The sequence below is a fragment of the Sphaerodactylus townsendi genome, linkage group LG06 (assembly GCF_021028975.2).
Source record: "Sphaerodactylus townsendi isolate TG3544 linkage group LG06, MPM_Stown_v2.3, whole genome shotgun sequence".
In the NCBI taxonomy this organism is placed as follows: domain Eukaryota; kingdom Metazoa; phylum Chordata; class Lepidosauria; order Squamata; family Sphaerodactylidae; genus Sphaerodactylus; species Sphaerodactylus townsendi.
Window position 1 is genome coordinate 106,899,397 of NC_059430.1, and position 23,030 is coordinate 106,922,426.

The following is a 23,030-nucleotide window of genomic DNA, read 5'->3' on the forward strand; positions in this document are numbered from 1 at the left end:
ACTCACACACACTCACACACACACTCTCTCTCTCTCTCTCTCTCATGTTGCCAAGTGCTCGAGCTGTTTGATGACTCAGCTACTAGTTGCCATGAGGTTGGAAGATGGCTCTCATCACTGAAAGGAGATGTGCTGTTGCCATGATAGCAGCAGAAAGCATGCTTGGTCCTTGCTGGCTCAGGCCAGGCCCATGATCTCAGCTGGAAGAGGTGGGAATGCCCCAGCGCAACTCCAGTCCTGGAGGTTTCTGATTGCTCCTTAGTGTGGGGGTCCTAAAGCAGAAAACTAGAGGGGAAAGAGGGATGGAGCATAATCAGAGGAAGAAAAAGCAGCAAAATGGGTATCTTTCCTAAAAGTGAAAATCCAGAGAGCTCAACCCATACTTGGGTTCCCTAGTATGGGAAAAGGCTGGCCTGGTGAGGAGGAGCCCTTCCACAAAATCCATGCAAGTCTGCACAGGAGCCTGCCTCCCACTCCACTGTCTGCACAGGGTCTTGGATTCCCCTCCACTGGGTGCTGGAGTGGCTGCCTGCCTCTACAACAGAGTGGTTACAATGTCCTGTAGACTGCCTTCCTTTCTCTCAGACTGAAACACATGTAGCTCTAAAGCATGCCAAGAATTCTAAGGCATTTATCATCTACATTCAGTGAAAATTCCATCCCTGTTCACATTTTAAGATAAAACCGACGTACAACCTTCCCATCAAATATGCACACAATCCCCACTGCCTTTGATGAACTTTGAGCGCCAGTGGGTGTGATTTCCCCACTCCTCTACATGAGCAGCAGACTCTTAGCTGGCGAACTGGATTTGTTCCCCACTCCTACACGGGTGACCTTGGGCTAGTCACAGTTCTACCAGAACTCTCTCAGCCCCACTTATCTCAAAATATTTCTGTGGTGGGGAGAGGAAGGGAAGGAATTTGTAAACTGCCTTGAGTCTCCGTACAGGAGAAAAAGGTGGGGTATAAATTCAAACACTTCTTAGGCATGCCTACCAAGACACAGGATAGATGTACCTTTATACAATTTCTGCTTCAAATCAGCACAAACTTCCTATAATGTATCAAGGCCAGAATGTTCACTGGTGAGGCAGAACATTTAATTCAGACACAAGGCCCAGAAAAGTACAGAACAAACAGCTGAAAATTTGGGTATGGGGGTGGAAGGAGAGCTGAGTGAAAGAACAGAGTATGCCAAAAACTCCTACAGTGAGAATTTCACCCAAACACATATCTGTTTTTTTAAAAAGGCTAAATATCTTTGGTTTGTATGGATAGTGCATATTTTGATGTGCTCGCAGAAGGAAGCCCTCACCAAGACAGCAAGCACTAAACCAGCACATATACAATAGTTTGGAGAAATATTTTTCAAGGACTCAATAATAATTTATAGCAATGCTTTTCCTCCTAATATCAGCTGAACAGTGCCAGATTTACCTATAGGCTTAGCAGACTGGAGCCTAGGGCCTCAGAATGTAGGGGGTCTCCAGCTAATGTGTATAATATTTTTGGAAGAATATGACAGTAAATTTATAATTTCATTTCCCTAAAAAATCCTATTCTACAAGGGGCTGGATGAAGAAAAAGAGTTTGGATTTATTCCCTGCTTTTATCTGTCCTTCAGGAGTCTCAAAATGGCTTACAACTTTCTGATCTTCCTCTCCCCACAACAGACACCTTTGGAGGGGCTGAGAGAGTTCTGAGAGAACTGTGACTGGCCCAAGGTAATCCAGCAAGCTTCATGTGTGGAGAAGTAAGGAAACACTCATTCACCAGATTAGACTCTGCCACTCATGTGGAGATGTGGGGAATCCAACCCGGGTCTCTAGATTAGAGTCCATCACTCTTAACCACTCCACCACACTGAACGGAAAACAAATTGTGCAAATCCTCCACATGAGTCCTTCCTCCTTGAACATAAGCAGTCATTTCTCTCACCCTGCAGTCATTTACACCTGACTCTCAGAAATCACCCTTCCCAGAAAGATCCATGGAAACAATTAGGTGTGAATGATCCGAGCCACACTCTGCAACAAAACTTTCTCCAAGCAAGACCTCACTCATGATCCACTTAAGCACAAGGAATGCCTTGTTTGCTTATGGCCAAAGACAGTCAGGATTTCAAGTCTAAAAAACTGAAGGCTGAACAGCAGATTAATGGCAAGGCTGGGGTATTTATTTGGCCTTTGACTCTGCAAAGCAGTTTAGGAGAGATAAACAAGCCTGTATTATAGTGAGGTGCTATTCAAGTGGTTCTCCAAGGAGATGGTCAAGGCAGGCTATAGGCAATCCCATAATGATATGAAGTACTGATCCATTTCCTTCAGAAAAAAATCAAGGAGGTAACTGTCAGTCATTGTGTTGTAGAGAAAAGACATTATCAGAGCAATCAGAACAAAGGATTCCTTAAGAATCTTTCACTGGTCATGCACACATTCTGCTTCATTACTGCTGAATTTTCCGTGGCCAGTTAATGAAGTATGAAGAGTTCTGTCAATTTCACAACTTCAGAACCAAATTTGAACATTGTGATCACTGTTGCTTTAAAACAGCATTATGTTCCTGCAATAACACACATGAAATTAAGGCTAATATAGAAGAGGAAGGAAAAAGACCCACTACTATCACACAAAAGGATGGGTGACACCTGGCTTGACAACACTACATGTGAAAAGGATCTGGGAGTCTTAGTGGACCATAAACTAAACATGAGTCAGCAGTGTGATGCGGCGGCCAAGAAAGCCAATGCAATTTTGGGCTGTATCAATAGTAGTACAGTGTGAAGATCGAGGGATGTAATTGTACCTCTCTATTCTGCATTGGTTAGACCTCACCTGGAATATTGTGTACAGTTCTGGGCAACACAATTTAAGAAGGATATTGAGAAGCTGGAATGGGTCCAGAGGAGGGCAACAAAAATGGTAAAAGGTCTAGAGTCCATGTCCTATGAAGAGAAGCTTAGGGAGCTGGGGATGTTTAGACTGGCGAAGCGAAGGTTAAGGGGGACATGATAGCTATGTTTAAATATCTGAAGGATCCCATGTCAAAGAGGGAGCAAGCTTGTTTTCTGCTGCCTCAGAGATGAGGACACAGCGTAATGGGTTCAAGGTGCAAGAGATTCCACCTAAACATTAGGAAAAACTTCCTGGCTGTCAGGGCTGTTTGACAGTGGAATGCACTTCCTTGGAGTGTAGTGGAGTCTCCTTCTTTGGAAGTTGTTAAACAATTTAAAACCATTGATCTGGGCAGGCATTCCTTTCTTTTGGAAAGAAACATGTATACCTATATGTCTGGGGCTTTTTCTGCACAGACCATTTAAAATGTTGTTTAAACATTTTTAAAAGGACCATTTTGGCTTTTTTTTTGTCCACATAGCATGGAAAAATAAAGTGTTCTCAGTGAAAACGGTTCTTTTTCCAGTCACTTGTCTCGCCCACCATTTTCTGCTGCTTGTGTTCTCCATGCTGCCTGCCATTTGCTGCATTTCCCACAATTTCCTCTGCTTGCATTGCAGCCGTCCGCCTATTCAGTGTTTAAATTACATGAATAGAATTAGTTTTTCTTGCTGATTCTGCGCACGTGTTGTTTCTCCTTTTTTGTTTTCAGTGAGATGCCTTTGAAGCTACAGAGACTCAAATTATGCACTTATTGCTGATTCTAATATCGAATCTGTGTAGCTTCAAAGACACCTCATTGGAAAAAAAGGGAAAAAAACCCACACATGCGCAGAATTGACAGGAAGGATTAACTTTATTCATGTACTTTAGATACTGAAAAGGCGGGCGACTACGATGCAAGCAGAAGAAACCTCTGTGGGAAACACATGCAGCAAATAATGGGCAGAACAGAGAATCCCTGCAGTGGCAGAAAAATGGGGGGGGGGTGAGCTGTGAAGAAAATGAAAGTGGAAGCTTTAAACTCAGGTGGGAAAAATAAAAACCATGTGGAAATCCTGCAGGAAAACGTTTGATTTACCAGCCTCACAACATTTTATTTGTGTTGCACACAAGGAGAAGGAAAATCAGGCTCTCTTAGGCGGGTCCAATCCACCCGCCAACTTCACTTGTTGAAATGTCCCATGTGTAGTGCCTCTGCACATAGTCTCAGATGCACATCACCTGCACTTTAATGTGCATTAAAATATTTATATCCTGCAGTTCCTCTTGGTTCAAGCCGGTTTACAATAATAGTTAAAAACACTGTCAGTGAAAACCAAAATAAAATAGCAAACTCCAAATCTCTCCTCCTTCCCCGTAAAAGATGCCAGCTGTTTAATATCCCTCAAAAGTCCTGGCAGACAAGCCGGCCTTGCAGTGCCTCCTGAAGATCTCCAGGGAGGCCTTCCCCTCTCACATCTTCAGACAGTCCATCCCACAGAGTCAGAGACACAACAGAAAAAGCCTGGGCTCCCGTTGTCGCTAGATGGGCTGCGCTAAGTGATGGCACAGCCAACAGATGACTGCCTGATTGGTACACAGGAACATCTGGAAAAAGAACGTCCTTCAAATATGTCGGTTCCAGATCATGAATGGTTTTAAAGATCATAACCAGTACCTTGAACTGAGCTTGGAAACAGACTGGTACAAGTAGGGGTGTGAATGCTGGGCAAAATCTAGTGAATACATGGAGGTTGGGATGGGGAAGTAGGCTAGGTCAGCAGACTGTGCTTTCTATATGTCTCGCTCCAAGGGCTTGTCTGCGTGCCCACGTGAAAGCTTGTTAGATCCATTTCTCAAACCAAGAGGAAGCTCCACTTGCAGCACTGGGGTAACTTTACCATAATGAATGAAAACAGATGTTAATATAGCTTGCATCCCTATTCTAGCAATGGGGAAAAGTGCCCCAGAAAATATCCTTCTTTCATACAGAGTCTGGCAGCACCCCAACTTGGGGTTTTTTGACCTGAAGACTTCGACAATTTCTGGTCTATGGGTAACAGAGGTGAAGAGAAAAACATTCTTTTTTTAAAATCTCAAGAATCATAAATATTGAATGAAAGACAGAAAAACAGCAAGGAAGCCCATTTGACACCTAAATGGTAGCAGGACAGAATCATCACAGGTTTCTCTGATTACCCTATGAGCCCTTCACACTTTTTGGCTAACCTACAATGACCTCGGCTTGCAAGACAACATAACCAAAGGCCCTTTTGTTTCTCACTTGCAAATAAAATTCCAAGCAAAGAAATACTAGAACCAGGGGGCATTCATTGAAAATGCTGGGGGGAAGAATTAAGACTAATAAAAGGAAACACTTCTTCACACAATGTGTGATTGGTGTTTGGAATATGCTGCCACAGGAGGTGGTGATGGCCACTAACCTGGATAGCTTTAAAAAGGGCTTGGACAGATTTATGGAGGAGAAGTCGATCTATGGCTACCAACCTTGATCCTCCTTGATCTGAGATTGCAAATGCCTTAGCAGACCAGGTGCTCGGGAGCAGCAGCAGCAGAAGGCCAATGCTTTCACATCCTGCACGTGAGCTCCCAAAGGCACCTGGTGGGCCACTGCGAGTAGCAGAGTGCTGGACTAGATGGACTCTGGTCTGATCCAGCAGGCTAGTTCTTATGTTCTTATGTACTTATCTGCCAGAAATGGAAGTTGGCTCATCTCCTGAGTACCAGAAAACCATTAAATGAAAACCTACTGCCTGCCACAGGTGGTGTTAAAAATATTCAGGTACCCGTTCCCTCATAAGTTAGCCCCAGTCAGCCATCTACAGCTTGGATTCTGACCACTGCACCAACAATGTCATCAGGCTTTCACCTGCACTAGTCAGACTGTAGCCCCAAATCCACCAATGAGTACTGCAAATTTCTCAATCAGGCCAATGGTTAGGTGTCACCACTGAAACACAGGTCGATAAGAATGGCATAGTGCCACCCAAACTCTGGCAATGGTGTCATCCAGCCATCTTCTGCTACCACAACACTGCAAACCTGGACCTTCAGTTCTTCAAGACAGGTGGAACATAATTCATCCTCTCCCATTTTGCTTCAATTCAATTTTTTAACCTACATTATCTTTTTTTTTGCTTATCTTCTCTTTCTCTTGTTCAGAATCAGTCTGTCCACCAGCCAGCCAATCTCTCCCCATAGCCAACTGGTCATGGAATCCTTCCATTCTTTCTGAGGCTCCATTCTATTTCCCCCACAACAGCTTTTCTCCCCATCCTAAACAGTATATCACTTATTTCCTTTCTCTAGGTTGGACTGCTCTGGACTAGCCAATAGAGAGGAACACGATTTGTTATTATTTGGGTATTTTCAAAGCTAAAAGTATCAAAAGAAATGTGTCATTATGCATTACTAAACACCACACAAACAGAAAAGCATAATAGAAAACACTATGGAGAGGAACAGAATTTAATATTATTTGGGTATTTTAAAGTTAAAAGTGTCATAATAAATATATCATGCATTACTAAAAATAACATAATAAACAAAACATAATAAATATTATGGTTGGAAAATATGTTTTGGCTTTTGTCATGTTATTGCTTATTGCCTTTATTTTCCCTCTGATCTCTTAGTTTCTAATCTGTATCTTGTTAGGGTAATGTAATTTTTTGCTGGTTGAGTGCTTTGTCTCCCTGGCTTCTTTTATTGCCTAATAGATTTACTACATGCATCTGGGAGTTGTGCAGATAATAGACTGGACAATTCCAATTTTGCCCCAGTGTTTTATGCCTGACTATACGAATGCAAGTGGACACCCTAAGATGGCTGGCTGGTCACAGGGACTGATCAGATGGAAAATGAAGGATTATAAACAGTCTGTTTTACTGGTTCTGATGGGTTTTCTGGGCTGTGTGGCCGTGATCTGGTGGATCTTGTTCCTAACGTTTCACCTGTATCTGTGGCTGGCATCTTCAGAGGTGTATCACAGAGGGAAGTCCACATATGTAACAGACTTCCCTCTGTGATACACCTCTGAAGATTCCAGCCACAGATGCAGGCGAAAAGTTAGGAACAAGATCCACCAGACCACGGCCACACAGCCTGGAAAACCCACCAGAACCAGTTGAATCCGGCCGTGAAAACCTTCGACAATAGTATGTTTTACTGATTCCCAGTTTCCTACACCTGTTTTCTTTTTTAAAAAACTTGTTTTTATTGAGTTTCATAGGCAAAGGTTTTTAACTGTTTTCCCCCCAATAAAACAAACTGATCATTCAATGTATCACATTTTCATTCTACTGTACTCAAAGGAGAACAGGGCAGCACACGTGCTTGCAGTCAACATGGCTGTCAAAGGTGGATCAAGAAAAGTGAAACAAAGGCTCTTTCATTTTAACCCTCCTCCTTAAAAAGAGCCCTTATCCAGTTGGAATGAAGCCATGCAAAGGTCTTCTGTGGAGCTGATGAATCAGAAGTACACATCAAACAGAGTTATACAGAGAAACATCTACACTTTCAATGTGCATTTCCTGTCAAAGTGTCTGAAAATGGAAATGTTCCCAACAAGTACTGTTGGGCATCAAATGGAAAAGCCCATTCAGAAGGCAGAGTCATAACTTCAGTAAATACTCTCCTACCAACCAGCTTCTTCGGAAGAAATTCAAAATTCATTCCGGTCTGTTGGGATAATGATCTAAATGGCTCTTCTAATTCCATACCAGACCCTTTGTATGTAGGGTACTAAGCCAAATGTATACAACATGGTCTGTAAGAGGACTTCTCGAAAGAGAATAAAATGCTGGGGTTTTAAAAATGATATCTCCTTGCAGCCACTTCAGTTGTGTGTTTCAACTTCAAAGATGCTCTCAGATGTTGTCTAATTAACGGAGTAAAAATTAAATTTTACTCAAGTATAGGAAAATGACTAAAAAGGCAGCATAAGAAAATTAAAATGTGTTTGATCTTAATGCAGCACAATAATTAGTAGGCCAATTAAGCAAATGATGCTCCTTGGAGATTCAGAATCGAAACACAGAATACAACAGGCACATTTAACGCATTAGCTACCTGAGCCCACCTCCCCAGTTCCTGCTACTTCATGCTTCCCCCTCCTGATCAGTGCCCCAGACACATCTCTTTCTGCCCAGCCACCTCACTGCCTCTCACCATCCTTGCTGCCTATCAGAAGCAAGAGCAGTCTACATTTCTATCTGATTTCTCAGGGACCTTTAAAGACCATGGGGCAAGCTTTGCAGGCTAAGTGATGCTTCAAGAACCCCCAGAGACTGCAAGAACTCTTAATAGGCACAGGTGACTTGCCACCCTGCCTATAAAGATAATGGTAACCAGGTGGCAAGCAGCATTAGAAGAAGAAGAAGAGTTTGGATTTATATCCCCCCTTTCTCTCCCGCAAAGAGACTCAAAGGGGCTTACAATCTCCTTGCCCTTCCCCCCCTCACAACAAACACCCTGTGAGGTAGGTGGGGTTGAGAGAGCTCAGAAGAACTGTGACTAACCCAAGGTCACCCAGCTGGCATGTGTGGGAGTGTACAGGCTAATCTGAATTCCCCAGATAAGCCTCCACAGGGAATCAAACCCGGTTCCTCCAGATCAGAATGCACCTGCTCTTAACCACTATGCCACTGCTGCTCCCTCCCTCGCATTAGCTCTGAGACAGACAAAAGGATGAGCTCTGAGAGGTGTTTTAGAAGAGCTACCACGTCCCCCAATCAGATTTTTCCCCCTGTAAACCTGGGGCTTTTCTCAGGTTTGTAGAAAGATCGTCTTGCCTGTTCATGACTCCTGTCTTCAGATTTATGTCTGCACAGAACTGGCCACATTGAGAAGTAGATATATTGATACATTCTTCAGCACCTATGCTATGTGCAGATACAGTTATGCCCAACCCAGAGGCCCTTTTAACATCACCAGGTTTTGCAGACCCAGGCAGGAACCGAGCAGTTTATGTCCCGGGCACAGTTTCCCCTCCCTTTGTCACTGGTGACTAGTCCAAGGTCACCCAGTGGGCTTCATATGTCAGAGTGGGGAGCAAATCCAGTTCACCAAATAAGGGTCTGCCGCTCAGGTGGAAGAGTGGAGAATCAAACTCAGTTCTCCAGATCAACATCCACTGCTCTTAACCACTACACCACACTAAAGAATAACAAGGGTGTCACATTGCAATGATATCACTTCCCTTTTCTTGCTGAATTTGCAAATTAAGAGATTACACACCTGTTGCTTAGAACTTCCTTTATTTTAGACGGTTGGTTGGAACAGTGACAGAAAAACACTAGATCAATGGCTTTTTAAGAGTTTTGATTGGCCTTCTTATCTTGCTGCATCAGATGACCTCACACATACTCTTGTTGATTGGTTATTAACATTTATGTTGTTTATCTCTGATTTAGTGGTAACCAATCAGATACCCAGAAATAACCACATGATCGTGATAATTCAAATTTAGAGAAAGATAAAACTGATATTTTTCTATAAATAAGTATTCCTGTGACAAGCCAGATTTCTCTGTCTGGAAATCTCAGAGGACTAGGAGGCGAGATCTCTTGGTAAGATTTGGGGTATTTTGGGATTTTTTTTTATAATCCCTAAAAGCAGTGAGATGAAAGCTGAAACATGATTTGTTTTAAAACTACCATTAGGAGTAATAAGATGTGGCAATGACGGAAACTTTACCACTCATTTCAACAGTACTTGTGGAGTTAATTCTTCTTTGCCTTCATTTTTTCTGTCTTGCTCAATAAAAATAATCTTTTCTTTGTTCAATAAAAGATTAAAGTTTAAGCATATGTCTCTTCATATTCGCTTTTCATAGAACAAATGTGATGCAAGACACAGTTCTGATGTGGAATTACAAATTTATTTCACCACGAAATGACTCATGTACCCAGTTGTATCGCCCGTGGTGATTTCCACTTCTTTTGGGGAGGGCATTTTTTTGTGGGCCTCCTTATTATACATGCAAAGTGGAGCTGTCCTAAACAGGGGACCTGAAAAGCTCTTTTGAGTTCCTGCCAAGTTCAGAGTAACTCTTCTAGATGTAGTGCCTTCTTCACTGAGCTTTGGCTGCACTTTCCCTCCACTGCAGTAATTTAATTTCGCTTCCACATGATGTTGCACTTATTCCAAGCATGAGGTGTTTGCCTCCTGGGGCTTTCCCCTTTAGGCAGAAGCTTACTCCTGCTCAAAGGGGAAACTATGGGATGGCTGTGAGCGGCTCAGTTGTTAAGGGGAAGGGGAACAGTCCACAAGGGAGCCAAGCAAAATTTGCATCCTATCTATATTTCTGCACCGACATGATAAAGGAGTGGGGGTGGTAGGGTGGTGAGAGCAGCAAGCAGTATGGGGACAGGGTACACTGTTCTCATGTGTCCTCACTTCTTCAGCATTCGCTACTTTTCCCACCCCACCCCTTGTGTAGGAACAGTCTCCGAAAACTTGACTGATTTTCATGGAATATCACATTTCAAAGAAATCAGCTGATGAACTGTTTCAGAAAAAGCAATCTGCTAATCTGTAAGAGGCTAACTGGAGAGTAATTTCAGAGAAAAAGATGGGAAGGTGACCAATAGGAAAAGTATAGTACTTGAATACCAGAAGCTGCCTCCTGCAGAGTCAGACTCTTGGACTGTCCTGGCCAATCTAGTCTGCTCTGACTGATAGACAGTAGCTCTCCAATAACAATCTGATAATGCAGTTAGAAAAAACAAAAATAGGGCTATATCTAGCAACATGCCAGCAAATCAGAAAAGGAAAAAAAGATGCCAGGTGATCGCTTTATTGACACATAAAACCCCAAGCACACGAAGCAAAGCAGCTGTGTTCTACCTGCTTGCCCCAAAATAGCTCATTTCTTCAAGTGCAAACTGCAGACAACATGCATTTCAATGCCAGACCCTTGCCAGGATTTAATTAGAAGGAATGATGCCATTGCTTGAAAAATGAACAGAATTAAACAAGAAGACATATGTATGTACATACTCCTGCTGGCTGGATAAGTACCCAAACTCCAAACAACATGGATTGTCAGGGAGCGTTGTTTTGTTTTCACTGAGAAGCCCAGATTCTTAATACTGTTCCGGGAAACCAAATTAACAACCCAAAACAGGAATTTTCGCGTATATTTTTTGGCTCAAAAGTTTCCTAACCACAACTAACTCAAGCTTCTTGTGATTTACTTACTGGAAGAAAATGTTCCCCTCTGGAAGTCCTTTTTTTCTTCCCCCAAAGCTTAATATATAATATATAGTAAAACCTGGTTATGGCAGATAAATAAATAAAAATAGATCCTGTAATTAATAAAGAACTAAATAATTACATTAGTTCTATTTAAATCCAGTTATTAAAAACTGCATAATAAAACCAAGAAGACTGGATTGAGTCCAAACAGCAAAACAGCAAAATCCTATAAAATGTTCCCTAAATACACTATGGCAGCATCTAGTGGTGTTGTCTTCAAAGAGGTAATCAATTACCTCTTAATAATACATCATCAATTGAAGGCTCCTGGCAAGAAATAAAACATACAAAACTAATAAAGTAGAATGAACCTGAGACAATGCCAGAGACAATCAAGAGCAGTCAGCCACTCCCCCTCTGAACAACTACTGATCATTTGAGAATATAAATAATTTAAATGTGAATAATAAATGTAAACAAATATCAGTAATTATAAATGAAAACACAACTCAAATAAAATAACTCACACAGAAAACAAGATAACAGAGACAAACAAAAAAACCTTAAACCTTTCCCCATTTTCATAGGAATTTAACACAGTTGGTTAAGTCCTCTAAAGAAAGATTAACATAGAATCTTAGAGTTGGCAGAGACCATCCAGTCGAAACCTCTGTCATGGAGTCCTGACAGATGGTTATCCAGCCTCTGTTTAAAAATCTCCAAGGAAGGAGATGCTACTACCCTTCAAGGCAGCATATTCCACTGTTGAACAGCCTTTACCATCAGGAAATTCTTCCTAACGTTTAGGTGGAACCTCTTGTCTTGTAGTTTGGACCCAATACTGAGTGTGCTAATCTCTAGAGCAGCAGCATATAAGTTTGCTCCCTCTTCAACATGGTATCCCTTCAGATATGTAAACATGGCTATCCTGTCACTCCTTAACGGTCTCTTCTCCATGGTATGGATTCCAGACCTTTTACCATGTTGGTTGTGCTCCTCTGGACATGCTCCAGCTTGTCAATATCCTTCTTGAATTGTGGTGCCCAGATTATGAGAAGAGTTTTAGATTTACACCCCCCTTTCTCTCCTGTAAGGAGACTCAAAGGGGTTTACAAACTCCTTTCCCTTCCTCTTCCCACAACATACACCTTGTAAGGTAGGTGAGGCTAAGCAGTTCTCTCTAGCCAACCATGTGAAGTTCTATGTTAACCCCTTGGGCTCTCAATACTCTACTGCCCGAAGGTGCCTAAGCGTCTATATATGTTACACTAGGGCACAGTAGAGTGATCTTAGCAAGGATTTGGCAGGATATGGATTGACAGACAATATAAAACATCTTCAGACAATTGGTTATTTTTGGCACAAATCTATTTAGCTCCTTCCAAATACCCAATTTTTCTGTAGTGAGAGTGCTTCAGACTGCCTGGATATCATGCCCTTCAAAATTTTTGACCGAGAGAATTTTTTTCTGTACTGAGCGGTTCAGATGTTCAAATCTGATGACTACTATGCATTTTTGGTTGTAGAGTAATCCCAGATCTGGGGGGAGTTCTGAGGTGAGGCCTGAGGCCTTGGCCTTCTTAAGGGAAGTCAGCCCACATATTCAAAATACCAGAAGAAACCAGCATGGCATAATGATTCAGGGCAGCAGACACTGATCTGGAGAACAAAGTTTGATTCCCCAGTTTTCCTCATGAGCGGCATACTCTAACCTGGTGAATCAGGTTTATTTCCCCAGTCTTACACCTGAAGTCTGCTGGATGATCTTCAACTAGTCACAGTTCTCTCAGAACTCTTCCAGCATCACCTACCTCATAAGGTGTCTGTTGTGGGGAGGGGAAGGCAAGGTGTATGTAAGCCACTTTTAAATTCCTTCAAGGCACAGAAATGCAGCATATAAAAACCAACTCTTTATCATCATCATCATCATCAATGTAGGGCTCCACATGTCACCTGGAAATGGCAGGCAATAACCCAATACTAACAGCTCAGCTATAGTTAACAGGTAGTCCACATTTCTTGATTTTAAAAAAATCGTAAGGATGATTAACAGTCAATCTTTTCAAAGCCACATGTCTGCAATGGCATACATTCCCAAATACTGCGTAGTATAATGGGTAGTAGTGTATGGAAGAACTAACCACTCAACACAAATATTTAGGTCCTCACTATGGCCCACCCTGTGACATTACTAGATTCTCTACCCTTTATATCATCACACCTGTGCTATGGACTGACAAGCCTTGCAGCGTTGTTTCTGAGTTGCTGGGATAGCTTATCCGCTAACAGCTGTAGAGTATGTGAACTTTGATCTGGTGAAGCGTCTACTGGCAGCAGCATATGTAGACATGACAGTTACTACAGGCTGATTTGGTGCCACACAAATTGATCTTGAGGAGGGGTTAATCTCCCTGATATACAGTTCTTTGCTGAGGAAGACGGGAGTTTTCTTTCTCCTTACAAAAGAGGGATTATTATATTATCTGGATTATATGCTGTGGACTGGATTATATCGGGAATTTGAGATTTATTCCCTTTCGTATGGCATTTTCTGGATTCTGACATTGACACGGGTTATTTATTGAGATTACATAGTCTTTTTAGACACAGTGTATATATATCAGTATAGTCAAATTTGTTGAATGTGTTTTGCTTGTTCCTGCATGATTATTACTTTATTAAACACCTTATATATTGTTTTTTCTATTTTGTAGCCACAGTATAGTATTTTCCTTGTATTATATTTTCCTCACTATATTAAATTTTTCTTTTGTATTTGTACTTGATATAGACATAGATAAACAGCGTATCTGCTTTTAGTACTACTCGTTGGGTTTGCACAGACACAGGGCAGTAAAAGATAATCACGAACAACATGCTTCTGAAATCATAAAACCCTGAACAGAACAGTAGTTTGAAGTAGTCCACACTTTTTCATAAAGTGATCCTAAAATGTTTCTCCACCTGCATTTTGAAGTGACACAACAGTGGATGATTATGAGAGCACTGTCAGAACAATGTTCCTTATGAATTTCAGAGGCAGGAAGATGTCAACTAGATTTCAGGCTTAAACCTCAGAGAATTTACTCTGATTTTTTTTCCTCCCTGGAACCCATGATTTTGTCTTTGTTTACTTCCTCTTACTCTAAGAGGATAAAATTTAAGTTACACAATTGTGCAGTTACACAATTGTAAAAGAATACTTCATATACTATACTATTTTAATCTACTACCAGATCTAGATACAAAATGAACTACTGAGTGGCTACATATTGCCACTCAGAAAATCACATACAGAAAATCATATCATGAAGTTTTGGTTTGCTTATTATGTTTCTGTAGTATTTATTTACTATAATTCTTTACCAGTTTTCCTCATTGGTCAATTACAATAAAGCAAGCAGACTGAAAACCGCCAGAAACCTGACATTTCTTACAGCTTGGGTTCCTAAGCTTTCTGAGACTGTAGACACCTTTAGAAATCTGATCCAAAGTAATGGGCACCACCACAAAATGGCTGCTGCAGGAGGCATCGTCATGCACAAAATAGTTGTGATGGCCTACCTTCAGTCACACAGGACTTTTCGGTATGCTTGATTTACTACAGATTTTCTTAACAACCTGTAACCAAGCATCAGAATTGGCTTGGTATGGTCATTGCACACACACACATATATATTTCAAAAATGGTTCACAAGCTTTGTTGATTTCTTCTGGTAGCCATTTAGAGAGAGAATCTCCAGATTCTGGAAATGTAACTGAGAAATGTAACTTCTTAGTGCCATGAAAATATTTTTTCTACAATGTTCAAAATTACCACCTACAATGAGAAATGTTTTAGTTAAGTTCACACCTGATTGGCTGAAGGGTTCTCTCATTGGTGGTAAGATCACTGATGTACATGTGCAAGAAATGCCATTTTCCTTCACAGAAGAACAGTTAAACAGTAAAAAGAGGGATTAATAGTTGAACAGCTTAAATGTAATTTAAAGTCCCTATGTGTATTGCTGTATAAGCTTCCTCAGGGGATCTTTAAAATCATTTTTTTCAGTAAATACAACTAGAAAAACCACATTTTAAAAATGTTATAAACAACTGAAATTAATGTGAATTTAAAAGACAGGATACAATTAAGTCAAGAAAGGACACATATTAATCAGAATAGGAAATAAGATAAATAAGCTATATATTGGACATGAAGCAAGACAATACAAATATATAAAACAAATACAGATCAGAGCCACTTTGAGCTGAATCCTTCCACGGTAATTGTGTTCTATTACTGAGTGAAGAATGATGAAGCGTTTTGTTTTTGATATTTTAAATAAGGAGATAAGCTAAGCAAGGTTAGAAGTATACAAATATTCCACATTAGAAGCACTATGGGTTATAGAAAATACGCTAATGAAGAGCCAAGACTGCCATTCACCTACAATAACATTGTATTAACTGATAATTATTTTTCTTTCAAATAAATTTTCTGGGCAGGTTCAGGGTATTGCCATGGGGTCCTCTATGGCAATGGAGGTTACTAATTTGTATATGGGTTATTCTGGGGGGAAATGTGTATATTCAGAGAGGAATTCTTTTAAATGATCTATATGTATATGGTTGAGATACCGTATATACTCGCGCATAAGCCGAGTTTTTCAGCCCATTTTCCGGGCTGAAAAATGCCCCCCTTGGCTTATACGCGAGTCACGGAGGCTGACCAGCTGGCTGAGGAAGAGGGGAGATCTCCCTCTCTTCCCCAGCCAGCCGAGAGACCTCCGTGCAGAGGCTTCCAGTCAAGGGTTGCTGACTTGGCACCCTCGCTTCATCGAGAGCTGCCCAGCTGGCTGGGGAAGAGGAGAAGATCTTCACCTCTTCCCCAGCCAGCCATAGACCTCCGTGCAAGAGGCTCAAGCCATGCCTTGAGCTCTCGGTGAGGAGGGGAGGGAGCAGTATCCAAATCAATAAACTAAAACTAAGATGCTGCATTTTCCACGCCTTGGCTTATTACTGTGAGTCAATAAGTTTCCCAGGTTTTGGTGGTATTTAAAAATAAAGGTGCCTTTCGCCTTATACATCGGTCGCAGCTTAAGTACTACTGCAGTATATAGGTAGTTATATTTTATGAGTAGTTCTTCTACTATTTTTATTTCCAGCAAAATTATAAGCTTTTATATACCCCCACGGATGAAGCTTATACAGCAAAATGCAGAGAGGTTTTACATGATAACAAAGCTGTCACCTGGAATCTTTTTTTCTATTTTTGTTTTTGCTGTCATTTTGCTTTGGTGTAGCCCTATTTTTCTTTCTCTTCCAGAAGTGAACAGCAACAGCTGCTTTAATTTAAAATACTTCGAAATTGATTCGTTTGAGGCATCCTCTGCCCAAGAGAGAAAGCATGCATATGACAAGGATTGCTCGGAGGAAGGAGAGAATCCACAAGAAGGGATGATGCAAACTTGATCTGTTCAGGTCTCTGTATATTCAGCACACACACACACCCTTCAGCAGTCTCTCCCCCCCCCCCACGTGGGCTTGCTGGCAAAGAACTAGCAGCAGAACTGCTTTCTGCTGAAGATCTTTTGTTTTTGAATTCAAGAACTATGCCTTTGTTTCATAACGCCTCCAGAAGTGCCTGCAAAGTTATCTAAATTGTAATTAAAGATCAACAAATTGTTACACAACATGAGAAAAAGGTTTTTCTCATGGGTCCTACTTTTAGAGACAAGATGCCAGGGGGCAACAGGTTTTTCTAGTCAATCACAAAGTCATCCTCACCACTGCAGGCAGGTACACACATTTTTTGGGCAATCCCAAGCTTGTTTCCTTCACTGGGCAACCTGAGCGCAAACCCCTTCTCCTGATCATCACTTCCTTTCTATGAAAAGCACTGAATCCCTGCTTCTTTATTCTAACACATGAGGGCATAAATGGAGAAAACATTCTCTAGAACAGGGGTAGGGAACCTGCGGCTCTCCAGATGTTCAGGAACTACAATTCCCATCAGCCCCTACCAGCATGGCCAATTGGCCATGCTGACAGAGGCTGATGGGAATTGTAGTTCCTGAACATCTGGAGAGCCGCAGGTTCCCTACCCCTGCTCTAGAAGACCAGTGGTGTGCTTTACCACTTGTTATTTATTCTTAATGCTTTTGTGGGTGTGATGATTGATCACAGTTATAAGAACCTCCAACCAGTGCAGTTAGAAGTTCAAATGCAGGCTCACCATTGTAAGGGAAAAGGCCTTAGACTAGGGTTGACATTTGAGGGGAGGTGGAATACCTGCCCTTGGAAGGTCTTGATATGGATATGCTAGCTTATCATGTTTTAAGCCATTGTATTTAATCATACAAGTTGTATGAGAGTAATTCACAGGGGACCAAGCACTTCAGAAACTTACTTTAATTGGAAGAAACGAAACTCATGGGGCAGTCTGACACTGAGCTTTTCAGAAGGTTTGGGAAAACAAGGGCCCCTCAGTAGGGGCGTAAGAAGTTAGCAGAAGCTCAGAAAACATTTGACAAGGGTGAAATAAAGGCTTAGTTGATATAGCAACCAAAATCTCTGAACGGGGCAAGATGACATAAAGAATATATGCCCAATTGTGGAAAGCAAGGTGGGCTTTGGAAAGGGGGGAGATTTTAGGAGTAGCCCAGCCAATAGGTAGAGACAAAGTATACTAACAAGTAAGTATAGGGAGAAGAGAAAAATGGGTAACATGATGGGCAGTTTGACCCAGCCAATGGCCAAAAGACAAGGAGGGATGTTTGTAAGAGGGTTTAAATTAAGTTACGCAGACAGCAATGCTTCGAACCTCCTCTCTGTCCTGCTTGACAAAGGAGAGTTTCCTCTTCTGCGCAGAATTGGGGAAAAAACAATACATCTCTGAACACTGAAGGAGCTGTCGAAGGCTTTCACGGCCGGAATCATTTGGGTGCTGGTAATGGTTGGTTTCCGGGCTGCTTATGGCCGCATTCTAGCAGCATTATCTCCTGACGTTTCACTTCTGCATTTGTACGGCTGGCATCTTCAGAGGGATCTGATGTTGGGAGAAAGCAAAGCGAGTATATATATAATTCTGTTGGAGTGTCCAGGGTGGGTGGAGAAACATTGTCTGTGAGTAACAAAGAAGGCGCAACCAGGTCAATAGTTGAGGGCATCTGAATAGAAGCAAGGAGTAACAATGAAGACTATAGCAAGTTGAAAATGAACAGAACTTGGCTGCCAGTGTTGAAAAATACTAGAGTCAAGACAGTGTCTAACCAGCTCCACACAAACACAGGATGACCATAGACAAAAGAAACAAAGGCCAGGATACTTCTATTCAGATGCTCCCACCAGTGACCTTGCTATCTCCATTGTTACTCCCATGCTATAGTCTTCATTGTTACTCATACTTCTATTCAGATGCCCTCAACTATTGACCTGGTTGCCTTCTTTGTTACTCACAGACAATGTTTCTCCACCCACCCTGGACACTCCAACAGATATATATACTCCGCTTGCTTTCCCAACATCAGGATCCCTCTGAAGATGCCAGCCACAGATGCAAGGCTTAAGCGTCAAGGGAGAGGAATGCTGCTAGAACACGGCCATAAGCCCGGAAACCACACAGCACCAAAACTGAAGGAGCTTTTGGATGGTTATTGGTAACCGGCTTTTGCCTCGGGGGCAGGGCTATTTCCCTGTGCCTATCAGTCTTGCCCACTGGCACTTCAGCAACTGATGGGAGAATTAGTGGAACTGCTATCTATATGACAACACTTCTGAGAAAACCTGAAAGTGATGTCAGTCCTCGTTACAAAATAAAAACCCCTATGGGTTTACCATAAAGTTTCCTGTTTTTCCTAGAGAGTTGTCATGTCATACTGCTCTGATGGCCATCCCCCACTCTCCCCCTACCCCCAGTGAGCCACTGACAGGCTAGGCCAGGACTGGCAACTCTACCTTAGGAAAGCCCTTTCCTTTTCCGCACGGGCTGTTTACAGCGCCCTAAAATTTGTGGGACAGCAAAACCGCACCGCCTTAGGGGGAGCTGTTTTGCATGGGGGGGAGCACAGCTTCTTAGCAAGCTGCGTCAGCCTCGCTCGTTTCAGCCTTGCCGAAGTCGCCCATTTTCACCCTCACCTCGAAAGCACGGGTTTTTTTTTTTCGAACGGTGCAGCTTCCAGCCGCTGCCGCGGCTTAACGGCAGCAGCTGGAAGGCGCCATCCCCCTTTCCTGATTGATTTAGCTTCGCGACGCCCAGTTGCCGTCGCTGAAGCCACAGGGACCGCTCTCCTGCCCTATGACTCCGAGCGGTCACGCAGGGCAGGGAGGCATGTCCTGGCCTCAGCGAAATACCGGAAGCGTCGCAGAGGGAATCCCGGTAAGTCGATTGCTTATCGCTATGCAGATGCTCGCTCTTCCCTGTTGTTACCGGGACCATTCGTGTGAACGGTCCCGGGGGGGGTTGGGTCGGCGTCATGTACGCTGACCCAACCCCCAGCATGGCCGTGCGGAAGTGGAGGTGGACACAGTCACTTCAGAGGACCCATTCCAGAGAATGTACACAAGGCAAAATTTACCAGAGTTCATCTGTTCTAAAGATCATTTCACAGACTGATGGCACAGCAACCCCAAAATAGTAACTATTGTTTTCACATGTAATTACAACTGAGAAATTATTGTGAGGAAACAGAAGGAATTTTAATTCAATCACCATCATTTGGATTTTGCTAACGCCAAAACATCCTGTCCTTTGTTGCAGACAAATTAGAGTTAGCCCTAATCGATAACAGCTGTGACACGAAAAGTTCATTTATAAAAAGGCAAGAATAATTCAAACGTCTCATTAGCAAGTACATTAGGACAGCTAACATTTAAGATATTTTTTTACATGAAACTGAAATAAAGGTGGCAAATAATACAGATCTAATGAGATCACAGAATCTTGATATTTTTTTCCCAGATGTTCGTGAATGTGATTCAGGCAGGGTTGCTTGCAGAGCCCACAAATATTGGTTCCAGAAATGTATTTCAGAATGAAACAGTCCAATATTCGAAATGAAAGTCTGAAAGTAGTTAGGGAGGCTGGGAAGTTCCCCCAGCCAGGGTCTGAACAGCTGAAACCTTTGAGGTGTGAATAAGAGGAGGAACTATTTGACCCAAGAAAGTGTATAGCACTGTTCACAAGATAAAGTGAACACATGAACAAACAGTGTACAGTGTACACTTGATCTTTACAAATGCATTGAGTAAACACACATTGGTTCTTTCTTTAAAAATGTACACAGGTATGTGGAGGTTGTATGGGTGCTCACTGCAACATGTGAACAAGGTATAGACAGGAGAATAGAAATGGGTGGTTGGTGGGCAGGCAGCCAGGCTCAAGAGAAGTCCTACTGGGGCCATAATATGGTGGATCTGGATGGAGGAAACAGTCATTCAGGGTGAATGCCAGACTGCCCTGCTTGACCAGGCATGGAAAGATAGGGCAGAGAACTCCAGAAAAGTGAGCTGGGAGTGGGAGGATGCTTTGAATAGAGAATAAGGAAACTTTCTAAACACTGCAGCCCATTAGAAGATCTGAATGGTGGACCATCCTTTGCTCCCATGTAATTCAAGGGCTAGAACAGAAGAGGTGCTGCAGAAACCTAGGCAGAAATTACTAAACACAAGGACATGTACACTCCCACAAATGCTGCTTCAGAAGGACAGAGTCCCCCAGAAACAAAACAGAGAACTTTAGAGGTCTGGGGTGGAAGATCAGAATTGTTAAAAACTGTCCCTCTGTCCACAGTAGCCCTCCATGAGCTCCAAGCCAATACATCCAACCAAATTATTTCATCGTCTCAGCTAATATCCACTGAATTTACATTTTGGTGGTGCAGTGCCAGTCATAGGCCAACTATTGGCATAAAATAAACCTTGTACAAAATCAGCATGCACAAAATTTTGCCCATTATTACTCACAATTATAGACACTGAATTGCTAAAGATACTAAATACTAGAATATATACATGGATCCTTCTGTAACCTGGGACTTTCCCAGCTTCAGCTAAGTTAACTCACTTAAACGTCATCAGATACTGACAGAAGCTAGCAAAATTACTGCTGGCTATATGTGGTCATAATACATAGACATTGGTTGGTATTCGTCTAGACTTACGTCTATTATTGTTAGCAGAAATTTTGCTACATTCTCACACACTGTGGGATCCATGTTGTTCAAAAGCATAGGTATCTTAAGAGCATCAGTTAGATTGTTATACAGAAATTAGGATAGAAGTGCAGATTGTGACATTCTGATTTTTGCAAACCTTACACAATGAAAGAGGGTATGATCGAGTGTCTCCACCTGACCCATATTGCATGGACATAGCCTCCTCTGTTTTATCAATTTATTTGATATCTGCCATGGGAGGCAGCATAGAAGGGCGTGGGTGGAATCAGGCCGGTGTTTAAAAGCTCGCTATAATTTAGGGTTGGTGATCCACTGTAAATAGTGGTGCAGTAAACAATTTGCAGTTCAGCTTCGGTGAGTGATGGGACAGTTTTTCATCCCCAAGTCAAGAACGTGTATCTCACAGAAGGACGAGGGAGGGAGACAAATTAGTTGCTCAAGAGACATAGTGGCTAAAAGAAAGGGGCGCAAGGATGAGAGCCTGGACCCTGACAGACACAAGAGCGAGCCTACGTGGATCTCCATCAAAGTAACCCTCAAGTTATTCAGTTAGGCTTATTTCTGGGACAGGGTCCTTAGACACAGTCTGCTAGTTGTGGTCTCTGCTGTCAGGTTGCAGCATCTGGCTGGGCGTTCTAGAGCCAAAATGCTTTCCAAGTGGAGGACAGATAGATTTCACATACTGATTTGAGTTCACAATTTCTTTTGCTGCAGAATATGGCAGCCACAAGGTAGCAATGGTCAGGTTAGGTTTGGCCAGATATTTCTCCTGACACCCCTGAAGCATTCCAGCTGCCTAAGAATCTTGGGCTCTTTCTACCCCATGAGTGAGTCGAGCACCCCAGGGCCAGCAAAAACAATCCTGAGGAAGCATTCATGAAGGGGAGTTTTAAAGCATGTCTTCCCACAGTTGCAAGTGTAGACACTTCACCACTGGGAAGATGCCATTTCCCCCCTTCCCTCCACTCACCATCCTGTCCTGCGTTGCTCTGGAGGGCTGGGGAACATGCCCAGGGGTCGGAGGCAGCGTGGGTGTGTCCCTCCAGCTCTCCAGACAGTGGATAAATTCAACAGGTTAGCACCACTTTGCTTGGGAGAACCGGTTATTAAGAATGGTGCTTATAAATGGCTCCAGCTGTGGGAATTGTTTGAATCCCACCACCCAGACAGTTTATTCGGTTTTGAATCCCATCACTGCCTCCAGAGCAGTGCTGGATGGGACGGTGAGTGAAGGGGGCCGACGGAGAGGCAGCTCCGTGAGGAACCACTTCTCCGTCTGGGGAGAAAGTCGGTGTGTGTGTGGAAACAGCCGTGGTCTCTGTACTACTACAAGGCACACATCTCATTAACTAAATAGTTGAACACCCAAGCAGAACTAATAGAATGATTATACTTTTGTTAATTCTTTCATTAGCCCAATGAGGGACCTGGAGAGAAAGCTATGTTCTGAAAAACACACGCAACTAAAAAAAACAAATAATTTTGCAGAGGACCAAAGGTTTTCCATTTTCTCTACTAGTTTCTTTAGAACATTTTATTTCTGCACTTTTTGCATTTGGCTCTTTCTTATAATACAAGAGAGACTTGGCTTAAAAAAACAAACACTCCAGCACAACATTTTCAACTATCATCTTAACAGTTTTGCCCGTATTCTACCTGTCTTTAATTAAACGGCTATTTCAGAAGGAAGTCTCAAGAATTTCATTCTCAGTACATTTCTGTTTGCTGTTTCATCTGTCTGCTCAACTTGGTTGGCATGAAGGAAATCCTAGACG

At 42.3% G+C, this 23,030-nt stretch overlaps 1 protein-coding gene across 3 annotated transcripts in view; it reads right to left on the reverse strand.

The window, feature by feature from the left end:
* Nucleotides 1-23,030, reverse strand: part of PCLO (piccolo presynaptic cytomatrix protein) — a 177,491-nt gene that overhangs the window by 118,444 nt on the left and 36,017 nt on the right. The window lies entirely within an intron of this gene.